This window comes from Bufo bufo, chromosome 8 (assembly GCF_905171765.1).
Source record: "Bufo bufo chromosome 8, aBufBuf1.1, whole genome shotgun sequence".
NCBI classification, from domain to species: domain Eukaryota; kingdom Metazoa; phylum Chordata; class Amphibia; order Anura; family Bufonidae; genus Bufo; species Bufo bufo.
This window is the reverse complement of record NC_053396.1, coordinates 9,890,969-9,906,004: the sequence shown is the minus strand read 5'-3', so window position 1 is coordinate 9,906,004 and position 15,036 is coordinate 9,890,969. Positions and strand designations below refer to the sequence as shown.

At 37.9% G+C, this 15,036-nt stretch overlaps 1 protein-coding gene across 2 annotated transcripts in view; it reads right to left on the bottom strand.

The window, feature by feature from the left end:
* The window catches only part of LOC121009181 (discoidin domain-containing receptor 2-like), a 78,334-nt gene that overhangs the window by 45,004 nt on the left and 18,294 nt on the right, over positions 1-15,036 (bottom strand). The window contains exon 2 of one of the 2 annotated variants that reach the window (XM_040442102.1): positions 1,780-1,877. The exons of the other annotated variant lie outside the window; for it this stretch is intronic. The gene's annotated coding sequence lies outside the window, so the exon portion shown is untranslated. The remainder of the gene's footprint in view (positions 1-1,779; positions 1,878-15,036) is intronic. 2 annotated transcript variants of the gene reach the window in all.

Here is a 15,036-nt window from a genome sequence, read left to right as displayed (position 1 = left end):
GTCATCTATTCCCTGCCTGCAATCACTTATGTCTAATCATTGCCAAGTTTAAATCCTTATCAGCTCTAAGGAAAGAGCCAACAATTCAGTTTTCTAGCACTGCTCGTCCAGTTCTTCCTGGTTCAGGAATGGAATGCTGGAAAACAACAGTAATGACTGACACACACACACAAAAAGTGGTCATAGGAGTCAGGCACCATAAGATATGACTCTGTATAACAATACAAAGCTGGGTGACAGCCCATGTGTCGCAGCTATGGCTGTGTTAAAAATGAAAATTAGACATCATATAGTACATGGCAAACTCTTTCTAACAAAGCTGGCAGCTCAGGGGGTGTATCCTTTATGAGGGAGGGTGTCCTTTCTGCTGCAGCTCTCTCCCTATCACAGCTCAGGGAGCATGCCCTTTCTGCTGCAGCTCCGTCCCTATCACAGTCCAGGGGGCATGTTCTTTCTGCTGCATCTCTCCCCCTATCACAGCTCAGGGGGCATGCCCTTTCTGCTGCAGCTCCGTCCCTATCACAGCTCAGGGGGCATGTCCTTTCTGCTGCAGCTCTCTCCCTATCACAGCTCAGGGGGCATGCCCTTTCTGCTGCAGCTCCGTCCCTATCACAGCTCAGGTGGCATGTCCTTTCTGCTGCAGCTCTCTCCCTATCACAGCTCAGGTGGCATGTCCTTTCTGCTGCAGCTCTCTCCCTATCACAGCTCAGTGGGCATGTCCTTTCTGCTGCAGCTCTCTCCCTATCACAGCTCAGTGGGCATGTCCTTTCTGCTGCATCTCTCCCCCTATCACAGCTCAGGGGGCATGCCCTTTCTGCTGCAGCTCCGTCCCTATCACAGCTCAGGGGGCATGTCCTTTCTGCTGCAGCTCTCTCCCTATCACAGCTCAGGGGGCATGCCCTTTCTGCTGCAGCTCCGTCCCTATCACAGCTCAGGTGGCATGTCCTTTCTGCTGCAGCTCTCTCCCTATCACAGCTCAGGTGGCATGTCCTTTCTGCTGCAGCTCTCTCCCTATCACAGCTCAGGTGGCATGTCCTTTCTGCTGCAGCTCTCTCCCTATCACAGCTCAGTGGGCATGTCCTTTCTGCTGCAGCTCTCTCCCTATCACAGCTCAGGGGGTGACCTTTCTGCTGCAGATATCTCCCTGTAACTGTCACAGCTTCTAATAGTATATATGTCTGGTGGTATTTAAAAGATGGAACTGAGCACGTGCGACCTCCGTGTTTACAGGTGGACAGAGAAATGAGGAAAATAACCAACAGCAGGTGGTGCTATACAGATATATTTTACTGAGTAAGGGCTCGTTCACACGACCGTATGTCTTTTTCAGTGTTTTGCAGGCCGTTTTTCACGGATCCGTTGTTCCGTTTTTTGTTTCCGTTCCGTTTTTCCATATGGCATATACAGTATACAGTGATTACATAGAATAAATTGGGCCGGGCATAACATTTTCTATAGATGGTTCTGCAAAAATAGAACGGATACGGAAGACATACGGATGCATTTCCATTTTTTTGCGGACCCATTGACTTGAATAGAGCCACGGAACGTGATTTGCGACCAATAATAGGACATGTTCTATCTTTCAACTGAACAGAAAAAAATGGAAATATGGAAACGGAATGCATACGAAGTACATTCTGCTTTTTTTTTTGCGGAACCATTGAAATGAAGGGTTCCGTATACGGAACGCGAAAAAACGTTTGTGTGAACAAGCCCTGACTCGGTTGTCATACTCTTACCTAATTACATGCAGTTACACAAGTATTCAGACCCAGGTGCTGTCAGACCCTCATGTCCAGAATAAGGATGAGACTTCCTGGGTGGCCCTGGTGCCGCTCAGACCTTCACTCTATGTCCTTTAGATGTGGGGATTCCTAATTAAAAAGAAATTAAAATATTTTATCCCAGGTTATAGATCAGCTCAGGACCTACAATATATGTGCCTTATAATAAGACTTTAGGGGTACCGGCCCTTTAAATCTTTGGTCACTGCACAGACCGTTCTAGATTTACATGAATTCGGGACAGTCCGTATGGGAAGAGGGAACTGGCGGAGGGGAATGTGCTGCGTTATCATCGCCCGGGGAGAGGGTGGACGCATCGGCCGGAGCTCCGCATCAGGTCATTGCTGTATCATGGCCCAGATGTGGGAAGCAGAAAGCCATACAAGTAATATCAGCCTCCTTTCTTCATCCCCTCTGCCCTCTGGACCTCGTCTTGCACTTCTTTCTACATCATTCTATCAATTGGAATTACATTCTAGATGGCGGTTTTCAAAACGGCAGAGGGGTAGGTCACTATGCCATAGGTACACCCCCAGGCGCGACTAAAAAAGGGGGCAACCGCCGGTGGAAATATGCTCAGTGCAATTAAGACTACCCCCTGCCTTGTACAGAGTAAGGCCTCATGCACACGACCGTTGTGTGCATCCACGGCCGTTGTTCCGTTTTCCGTTTTTTTTCGCGGACCCATTGACTTTCAATGGGTCAGTGGAAAAATCGGAAAATGCACCGTTTGTCATCCGCGTCCGTGATCCGTGTTTCCAGTCCGTCAAAAAAATATGACCTGTCCTATTTTTTTCACGGACAACGGTTCGCGGACCCATTCAAGTCAATGGGTCCGTGAAAAAACACGGAGGCACACAAGATTGTCATCCGCGTCCGTCATCCGTGTCCGTTTTTTTCCTATCATTTTCAAGGGAAACTTGACTTAGATTTTTTTTTCACTTTTCATGTCTGGTGGTCCTCCAAAAATCAAGGAAGGCCCACGGAAAAAAAAACGGAAACGGATCACGGAACAACGGAACCCCGGATTTCCGTTGTTCAGTGATCCGTGGCCGTTTTTTTCTTCTGTGGGTCTTCCTTGATTTTAGGAGGATCCACGGACATTAAAAGTGAAAAAAAAGTTTGCATTGAAAATGATAGGAAAAACGGACACGGATCACGGACGCGGATGACTATCTTGTGTGCATCCGTGATTTTTCACGGACCCATTGACTTGAATGGGTCCGTGAACCGTTGTCTGTGAAAAAAATTGGACAGGTCATATTTTTTTCACGGACTGGAAACACGGATCACGGACGCGGAAGCCAAACGGTGCATTTTCCGATTTTTCCACGGACCCATTGAAAGTCAATAGGTCCGCGAAAAAAAACGGAAAACGGTACAACGGCCGCGGATGCACACAACGGTCGTGTGCATGAGGCCTAAGAAGAGGGTGGAAGAACCTACTGCTGCAAAGCATCATGGTCCCAAATTTTAAACCCATAAAAATGCATTATGCGGGATATTCTTTTGCAATTTTACCCCAATACCATATTGAAATATGAATCCTGAAGAATCTACGTCCAAACCCCTATGGATGGAGATGGAGAATCTAAGGGAATCTACTGGAGTGAGGCATGGACTCTATTGTCACAAGTTGGTATTTCCTGAATTGCAGAAAGAAACTGCCGTTGCTCCCTGGAAACAGTCAGCAAGGTGCTGCCGACAGATCTATCAACATCCTTCTGTCGCCTTCTTCATATTAATGTAAATATATGTGGTTTCATGCATTAAAGGATGTACATATTAAAATGTTTCGATCCCTGAGATGGTGGAACGCAGCTTTACACCTCATATGCCAACTTTTCCCCTCTGTCGTGATGAACAGCAGGTCCCAGAGGACCCCATTCAGGATCTAAAGTGCCGTACCTCATGTAGATTAAGATGCTGTTACCTGCTCGCTGATGGTTTCCAAATTTTTGCACATTTTATAGTATCCCTATGGAAAGCGGGCTTCCTAGGGGATTAGGGGATCAATTTAATATTTAACTCGCTCGCTCTTTTTCAAGGTCGCTCATCTTGGCCCGCATTGAACGAAAATGCAATTGTGAGAGCGACGGCACCAACAAACGTGAAAAATCAGCAGCGACGCCAGAGAGTGACGCAGGTAGAAAGGTATTTCACTACATAACCATGCACTGTAATCGGGGACCAGAGAGCGGTCCTTGGTGATCGGACCCGACGAGTAAGCCGTGTCAGTCCAGAAATGTGATTTTAGGACACCCAGGTAAGCTTTTGGGTATTTATGGAGTTCCTCCACTTTTCCCAATAAATCTTTACATACCTGTCCATATACATATGGCGTCATGTTTACCTCAGCGAGTGACCTGACTACCATCCTTGACCCCATTGGGTCTAGGGCCAATTTCACAAAAAGTTTAGTTGACCTCTCGGTATGCTTTTAGCATGTGGGACATCTACAAGCACCATGCTGATGCTGCCCTGCCCTGCCCTACTCAGATTCGAACCCAGAGCCCCTGGCTTTACATCACAGCAAGAGAACGGAGACACTGTCATATAGTCCATGATTGGTAAGTGTTGCCCATCGACACCAAGATGGTGGAGGAAACAACAGATCAGGACGCGGAAGGGACCACTGGACATCTCAGACTTGCATAGGGCAAGTTACGGATAGGTTGTCGGGGGCTGATTTGCGGGGAGATGGATGAGTTAACCTTGGTTGGGTGAGGCTCTTCAGCAGCGGTTAATGAACTATTCGGTGGTTGGGTAGAAGTCCAACTGCTCATGGGGATTAGGCCAATGAGGTTCGGCTACTACAGGGCTTAAGAACTTCAAGGGGTCTAATTAAGGTTTGGTCTGTGGGTCTCGTCTTAGAACTAGACATTTGGGAAGTATAGGGTAGGTTGCCAACGGTCAGGATGAAGGCTGGGCCAATAGCTTTGTCAAACCCATAACTTTATAACATACAGGGTCAGATCCTGATGCAACGTCCTCCATGAGATCTGGAAATTTTTGGATGGGGAATGACGTCAGCCCTTTCAGCTGTCAAAACAGTTCTGAATGGCACGAAGTGTTATATTACAGTATTACATCAGTTTCCACTTAGCCGCAGAGCCGAATTGTAAGTGAAACTTTCGTCAGACTCGCGAATCTCTGAGGGACCTTCAACGAATGCTTCTTGGGTTATGGGATGGAATAAATTTGTGACAACACTTCAGACTAAACCCAATGCCGCCAAACTGGCCGCTAACAGAGTGGAAAATCACAGAGTATTTCACTGGTACCACCAGGCTACAAAACCCAAGAGAAGAAGAGTTTGAAGTTCATCCATAACTAAGCCCTACTGATTTTTATAATTGTTTGATGATGGTTACACCGAGGTGTGAGGTCAAGGTCAAAGCACAGAACAATAGAGTAATATCATAAGGGCACCCATCATGGAAATCAAATGTGGCCAGTGGTTGATAGCAGGAAACCAGAAGTTTTGACTTCAGAACTACTCTAGACCCCTCCAAATGACATTTTTCACTGGGCAGCAAAGAGAGAGTCCAGTTCAGGACCATTTATGGATATTCAATTTTCTAAGTTAGATCTTCATGAACCACTGGAACACTTGAACTCTGAAGAAATCAGCTTCCAAAAGTTCAATCACCGGTGGCAACAATGGATTTAGAGGCCCTGGGAGGTGCCCAGATCAGTAGTTAGAAGATATTTTAATGAAGAACTCTTCAGTTCTAGAATATATCTAGAACAGTCAAAGCGTTTCAGGACCGAAGAGGTTGGAGCATTCAATGAATGACTTGATAGCAATAAAGTGTAGGTCACCAGCTGGGTCAGTACTAACATCTGGAGGATAATGTGTTATGTTACACAGATGTGCATCTCTTGATTCCTCCAAACCTATCTGAGAATGACTATGTTCAGTCCATGCATCTGCTGGAGATAATCAGCCCCAGGGAACCAAAACGAAATCTGGACATCACATTTTAATCATCGAGAGCTTTCCTTCATTATAATAAGAGACGTCATGAGAAAACCATCTGTTCTCAACATGCAGAAGTCCACAGCTATGATCTACTGGATATATTCCCAATAATTAGATGTATCTACTGAATATCTCTAAGATGTGTTTCTTCATACAATGGACATTACACGCAACTATAAAACATAATATAACCACAATAATACTGTCCCCTATGTACAAGAATATAACTACTATAATACTGCTCCTATGTACAAGAATATAACTACTAAAATACTGCCTCCTATGTACAAGAATATAACTACTATAATACTGCTCCTATGTACAAGAATATAACTACTATAATACTGCTCCTATGTACAAGAATATAACTACTATAATACTGCTACTATGTACAAGAATATAACTACTATAATGCTGCTCCTATGTACAAGAATATAACTACTATAATACTGCTCCTATGTACAAGAATATAACTACTATAATACTGCTCCTATGTACAGGAATATAACTACTATAATACTGCCTCCTATGTACAAGAATATAACTACTATAATACTGCTCCTATGTACAAGAATATAACTACTATAATACTGCTCCTATGTACAAGAATATAACTACTATAATACTGCTCCTATGTACAAGAATATAACTACTATAATACTGCTCCTATGTACAAGAATATAACTACTATAATACTGCTCCTATGTACAAGAATATAACTACTATAATACTGCCTCCTATGTACAAGACTATAACTACTATAATACTGCCTCCTATGTACAAGAATATAACTACTATAATACTGCTCCTATGTACAAGAATATAACTACTATAATACTGCTCCTATGTACAAGAATATAACTACTATAATACTGCCTCCTATGTACAAGAATATAACTACTATAATACTGCTCCTATGTACAAGAATATAACTACTATAATACTGCTCCTATGTACAAGAATATAACTACTATAATACTGCTCCTATGTACAAGAATATAACTACTATAATACTGCCTCCTATGTACAAGACTATAACTACTATAATACTGCCTCCTATGTACAAGAATATAACTACTATAATACTGCTTCTATGTACAAGAATATAACTACTATAATACTGCTCCGATGTACAAGAATATAACTACTATAATACTGCCTCCTATGTACAAGAATATAACTACTATAATACTGCTCCTATGTACAAGGATATAACTGCTATAATACTGCCTCCTATGTACAAGGATATAACTACTATAATACTGCTCCTATGTACAAGAATATAACTACTATAATACTGCTCCTATGTACAAGAATATAACTACTATAATACTGCCTCCTATGTACAAGAATATAACTGCTATAATACTGCCTCCTATGTACAAGAATATAACTACTATAATGCTGCTCCTATGTACACGAATATAACTACTATAATACTGTTTCCTATGTACAAGAAAATAACTACTATAATACTGCCTCCTATGTACAAGAATATGACTACTATAATGCTGCTCCTATGTACAAGAATATAACTACTATAATACTGCCTCCTATGTACAAGAATATAACTACTATAATGCTGCTCCTATGTACAAGAATATAACTACTATAATACTGTTTCCTATGTACAAGAAAATAACTACTATAATACTGTTTCCTATGTACAAGAAAATAACTACTATAATACTGCTCCTATATACAAGAATATAACTACTATAATACTGCTCCTATGTACAAGAATATAGCTACTATAATACTGCTCCTATGTACAAGAATATAACTACTATAATACTGCTCCTATGTACAAGAATATAACTACTATAATACTGCTCCTATGTACAAGAATATAACTACTATAATACTGCTCCTATGTACAAGAATATAACTACTATAATACTGCTCCTATGTACAAGAATATAACTACTATAATACTGCTCCTATGTACAAGAATATAACTACTATAATACTGCTCCTATGTACAGGAATATAACTACTATAATACTGCCTCCTATGTACAAGAATATAACTACTATAATACTGCTCCTATGTACAAGAATATAACTACTATAATACTGCTCCTATGTACAAGAATATAACTACTATAATACTGCTCCTATGTACAAGAATATAACTACTATAATACTGCTCCTATGTACAAGAATATAACTACTATAATACTGCTCCTATGTACAAGAATATAACTACTATAATACTGCCTCCTATGTACAAGACTATAACTACTATAATACTGCCTCCTATGTACAAGAATATAACTACTATAATACTGCTCCTATGTACAAGAATATAACTACTATAATACTGCTCCGATGTACAAGAATATAACTACTATAATACTGCCTCCTATGTACAAGAATATAACTACTATAATACTGCTCCTATGTACAAGAATATAACTACTATAATACTGCTCCTATGTACAAGAATATAACTACTATAATACTGCTCCTATGTACAAGAATATAACTACTATAATACTGCCTCCTATGTACAAGACTATAACTACTATAATACTGCCTCCTATGTACAAGAATATAACTACTATAATACTGCTCCTATGTACAAGAATATAACTACTATAATACTGCTCCGATGTACAAGAATATAACTACTATAATACTGCCTCCTATGTACAAGAATATAACTACTATAATACTGCTCCTATGTACAAGGATATAACTGCTATAATACTGCCTCCTATGTACAAGGATATAACTACTATAATACTGCTCCTATGTACAAGAATATAACTACTATAATACTGCTCCTATGTACAAGAATATAACTACTATAATACTGCCTCCTATGTACAAGAATATAACTGCTATAATACTGCCTCCTATGTACAAGAATATAACTACTATAATGCTGCTCCTATGTACACGAATATAACTACTATAATACTGTTTCCTATGTACAAGAAAATAACTACTATAATACTGCCTCCTATGTACAAGAATATGACTACTATAATGCTGCTCCTATGTACAAGAATATAACTACTATAATACTGCCTCTTATGTACAAGAATATAACTACTATAATGCTGCTCCTATGTACAAGAATATAACTACTATAATACTGTTTCCTATGTACAAGAAAATAACTACTATAATACTGTTTCCTATGTACAAGAAAATAACTACTATAATACTGCTCCTATATACAAGAATATAACTACTATAATACTGCTCCTATGTACAAGAATATAGCTACTATAATACTGCTCCTATGTACAAGAATATAACTACTATAATACTGCTCCTATGTACAAGAATATAACTACTATAATACTGCTCCTATGTACAAGAATATAACTACTATAATACTGCTCCTATGTACAAGAATATAACTACTATAATACTGCTCCTATGTACAAGAATATAACTACTATAATACTGTTCCTATGTACAAGAATATAACTACTATAATACTGACCCCTATGTACAAGAATATTTCTACTATATTACTGCCTCCTATGTGGGATTTGCCAGAATGCAGTCTCTTCCCGTGCTGTACGGAGGATATACATGATGTGATGTGTACAGTATAGAAGGAAGTCAGATAGCCCCATAGAGACGTGATAATGCCTTCCAGACTTCATCCTGATCATTCATCAAACTGTAAGCGCATTCCAGAATCAGAGCTATAGCTGACAGGACACCCCCCACAGTCTCTGTGGGGGCACTTTCCTTGGCCCCTGATAACATATTATTAAGACCAGGGTTAATCACTGTCATCCAGAAGAATGAAATATTGTTTCCTTCAACAAGGACTTGGGGCATTATACATGTGGAAGATGTTAGCCATACTGTAACTAAAATCCAGTACACCGCCTGAGCTTCCTGGGAATGAATGAAATAAATATCTACATATCTCATAATAAATATTTGACGTCTTACTGTCATCAGATATTAGTAAAACATGGTCACTGACTAGTGCTCACTAAATGACCATATAGCATGTCAGTGAGACCTCTTCAGAATAATTTTCATAGTAGTTATATTTTTGTACATAGGAGGCAGTATTATAGTAGTTATATTCTTGTACATAGGAGGCAGTATTATAGTAGTTATTTTCTTGTACATAGGAGCAGTATTATAGTAGTTATATTCTTGTACATAGGAGCAGTATTATAGTAGTTATATACTTGTACATAGGAGGCAGTATTATAGTAGTTATATTCTTGTACATAGGAGGCAGTATTATAGTAGTTATATTCCTGTACATAGGAGACAGTATTATAGTAGTTATTTTCTTGTACATAGGAGCAGTATTATAGTAGTTATATTCTTGTACATAGGAGCAGTATTATAGTAGTTATATTCTTGTACATAGGGGCAGCATTATAGTAGTTATATTCTTGTACATAGGAGGCAGTATTATAGTAGTTATATTCTTGTACATAGGAGGCAGTATTATAGTCGTTATATTCTTGTACATAGGAGCAGTATTATAGTAGTTATATTCTTGTATATAGGGGCAGTATTATAGTAGTTATATTCTTGTACATAGAAGCAGTATTATAGTAGTTATATTCTTGTACATAGGAGGCAGTATTATAGTAGTTATATTCTTGTACATAGGAGGCAGTATTATAGTAGTTATATTCTTGTACATAGGAGCAGTATTATAGTAGTTATATTCTTGTACATAGGAGCAGTATTATAGTAGTTATATTCTTGTACATAGGAGGCAGTATTATAGTCGTTATATTCTTGTACATAGGAGCAGTATTATAGTAGTTATATTCTTGTACATAGGAGCAGTATTATAGTAGTTATATTCTTGTACATAGAAGCAGTATTATAGTAGTTATATTCTTGTACATAGGAGGCAGTATTATAGTAGTTATATTCTTGTACATAGGAGGCAGTATTATAGTAGTTATATTCTTGTACATAGGAGCAGTATTATAGTAGTTATATTCTTGTACATAGGAGCAGTATTATAGTAGTTATATTCTTGTACATAGGAGGCAGTATTATAGTAGTTATATTCTTGTACATAGGGGGAGTATTATAGTAGTTATATCCTTGTACATAGGAGCAATATTATAGTAGTTATATTCTTGTACATAGGAGGCAGTATTATAGTAGTTATATTCTTGTACATAGGAGCATTATTATAGTAGTTATATTCTTGTACATAGGAGCAGTATTATAGTAGTTATATTCTTGTATATAGAAGGCAGTATTATAGTAGGTATATTCTTGTACATAGAAGCAGTATTATAGTAGGTATATTCTTGTACATAGAAGCAGTATTATAGTAGTTATATTCTTGTACATAGGAGCAGTATTATAGTAGTTATATTCTTGTACATAGGAGCAGTATTATAGTAGTTATATTCCTGTACATAGGAGCAGTATTATAGTAGTTATATTCTTGTACATAGGAGGCAGTATTATAGTAGTTATATTCTTGTACATAGGAGGCAGTATTATAGTAGATATATTCTTGTTCATAGGAGGCAGTATTATAGTAGTTATATTCTTGTATATAGGAGGCAGTATTATAGTAGGTATATTCTTGTACATAGAAGCAGTATTATAGTAGGTATATTCTTGTACATAGAAGCAGTATTATAGTAGTTATATTCTTGTACATAGGAGCAGTATTATAGTAGTTATATTCTTGTACATAGGAGCAGTATTATAGTAGTTATATTCTTGTACATAGGAGGCAGTATTATAGTAGTTATATTCTTGTACATAGGAGGCAGTATTATAGTAGATATATTCTTGTACATAGGAAACAGTATTATAGTAGTTATATTCTTGTACATAGGAGCAGTATTATAGTAGTTATATTCTTGTACATAGGAGCAGTATTATAGTAGTTATATTCTTGTATATAGAAGGCAGTATTATAGTAGTTATATTCTTGTACATAGGAGCAGTATTATAGTAGTTATATTCTTGTACATAGGAGCAGTATTATAGTAGTTATATTCTTGTACATAAGAGCAGTATTATAGTAGTTATATTCTTGTTCATAGGAGGCAGTATTATAGTAGTTATATTCTTGTACATAGAAGCAGTATTATAGTAGTTATATTCTTGTACATAGGAGCAGTATTATAGTAGTTATATTCTTGTACATAGGAGCAGTATTATAGTAGTTATATTCTTGTACATAAGAGCAGTATTATAGTAGATATATTCTTGTTCATAGGAGGCAGTATTATAGTAGTTATATTCTTGTACATAGGAGGCAGTATTATTGTAGTTATATTCTTGTACATAGGAGCAGTATTATAGTAGTTATATTCTGTACATAGGAGCAGTATTATAGTAGTTATATTCTTGTACATAGGAGCAGTATTATAGTAGTTATATTCTTGTACATAGGGGGCAGTATTATAGTAGTTATATTCTTGTACATAGGAGGCAGTATTATAGTAGTTATATTCTTGTACATAGGAGGCAGTATTATAGTAGTTATATTCTTGTACATAGAAGCAGTATTATAGTAGTTATATTCTTGTACATAGGAGCAGTATTATAGTAGATATATTCTTGTTCATAAGAGGCAGTATTAGGCTACTTTCACACTAGCGTTCGGGGCTCCGCTTGTGAGCTCCGTTTGAAGGGGCTCACAAGCGGCCCCGAACGCATCCGTCCAGCCCTAATGCATTCTGAGTGAATGCGGATCCGCTCAGAATGCATCAGTCTGGCAGCGTTCAGCCTCCGCTCTGCTCAGCAAGCGGACACCTGAACGCTGCTTGCAGCGTTCGGGTGTCCGCCTGGCCGTGCGGAGGCAAACGGATCCGTCCAGACTTACAATGTAAGTCAATGGGGACGGATCCGTTTGAATTTGACACTATATGGCTCAATTTTCAAACGGATCCGTCCCCCATTGACTTTCAATGTAAAGTCTGGACGGATCCGTCTGAAGCTACTTTCACACTTAGAATTTTTTCTACAATATAATGCAGACTGATCCGTTCTGAACGGATCCCAAGTCTGCATTATATGAACGGATCCGCTCTGAACGCTAGTGTGAAAGTAGCCTTATAGTAGTTATATTCTTGTACATAGGAGGCAGTATTATAGTAGTTATATTCTTGTACATAGGAGGCAGTATTATAGTAGTTATATTCTTGTACATAGAAGCAGTATTATAGTAGTTATATTCCTGTACATAGAAGCAGTATTATAGTAGTTATATTCTTGTACATAGGAGCAGTATTATAGTAGTTATATTCTTGTAAATAGGAGCAGTATTATAGTAGTTATATTCTTGTACATAGGAGCATTATTATAGTAGTTATATTCTTGTACATAGGAGGCAGTATTATAGTAGTTATATTCTGTACATAGGAGGCAGTATTATAGTAGTTATATTCTTGTACGTAGGAGGCAGTATTATAGTAGTTATATTCTTGTACGTAGGAGGCAGTATTATAGTAGTTATATTCTTGTACATAGGAGCAGTATTATAGTCGTTATATTCTTGTACATAGGAGCAGTATTATAGTAGTTATATTCTTGTACATAGGAGCAGTATTATAGTAGTTATATTCTTGTACATAGGAGGCAGTATTATAGTAGTTATATTCTTGTACATAGGAGGCAGTATTATAGTAGTTATATTCTTGTACGTAGGAGGCAGTATTATAGTAGTTATATTCTTGTACATAGGGGCAGTATTATAGTAGTTATATTCTTGTACATAGGAGGCAGTATTATAGTAGTTATATTCTTGTACATAGGGGCAGTATTATAGTAGTTATATTCTTGTACATAGGAGGCAGTATTATAGTAGTTATATTCTTATACATAGGAGGCAGTATTATAGTAGTTATATTCTTATACATAGGAGCAGTATTATAGTAGTTATATTCCTGTACATAGGAGCAGTATTATAGTAGTTATATTCCTGTACATAGGAGCAGTATTATAGTAGTTATATTCTTGTACATAGGAGCAGTATTATAGTAGTTATATTCTTGTACATAGGAGGCAGTATTATAGTAGTTATATTCTTGTACATAGGAAGCGGTATTATAGTAGTTATATTCTTGTACATAGGAAGCAGTATTATAGTAGTTATATTCTTGTACATAGAAGCAGTATTATAGTAGTTATATTCTTGTACATAGGAGCAGTATTATAGTAGTTATATTCTTGTACATAGGAGCAGTATTATAGTAGTTATATTCTTGTACATAGGAAGCAGTATTATAGTAGTTATATTCTTGTACATAGGAGCAGTATTATAGTAGTTACTTTCGTGTACATATAGTAGGAGCAGTATTATAGTAGTTACTTTTCTGTACATATAGTAGGAGCAGTATTATAGTAGTTACTTTCCTGTACATATAGTAGGAGCAGTATTATAGTAGGTATATTCCTGTTCGTGCATTTTCTTTGTCCGTATGTATTTAAAAAAAAAATAAAAATCATGTTTTTTATACAGAGGCTAATCACCTAATGTCAAACAACTGGAGACCATGTGTAATTGATGATGATTGCATCATTGCCTAGAAACATTCCCAGTATGTCTCTGCCTGGATTAATAGCTGAAATACCAGAAGAATGTAGTAAACAAGATTAACCGAAGCATAGAAACGTAACTATTGATCACGAGATGTTGTTATCCTTTAAACCAGTATTCTCTAACCTATAGTTTTCTAGCTGTTGCGAAACTGTTACACCAAGCTTTTATTTGGCTGTCAGGACTTGCTAGGTTTTGTAGTTTCACAATAGCTGGAGAACCATAGTGCCTCTAGATGACATTGTGGCCCTTAGCATGAGTTCAAGATTTATTGGCAGGCCCCCAGGATTTGTCTCATCCATGGTGACTGGCAGAAAATCAAAGATATGGAGATAACCATGGCTAGTGCTCTTAACTCTCATCATCCTTCCCTGGTCTCCATGCTCTGATACCAGGTCTATGGCTGGAACGAGGCCTGGACTCAGCTGGGAGTCAGTCCATAAAAACAAAGAAAAGTAAGCTTGGATTCGACTGAGGGAAACCACAACATAGCGAAGCTCTTGACTAAAGGAAACAGGACTCTTGTAGGAGAGAAGCAGACGTGGGATGTGTTCCTTATCCGGAATTCATGTTCAGGGATTTATCAAAGGCAGAGGAGCTCTGCATGCCTTCATACATTCGACAAACCTCCAAAACTGTGACGGTTGATGGAGATGAGATGTTACAAGATGTGACCATCACCAAATTTCCATTTACTCGCACTTATGTAGAGTCGTGCTTTTCTATCAGTGTCTACAGCTG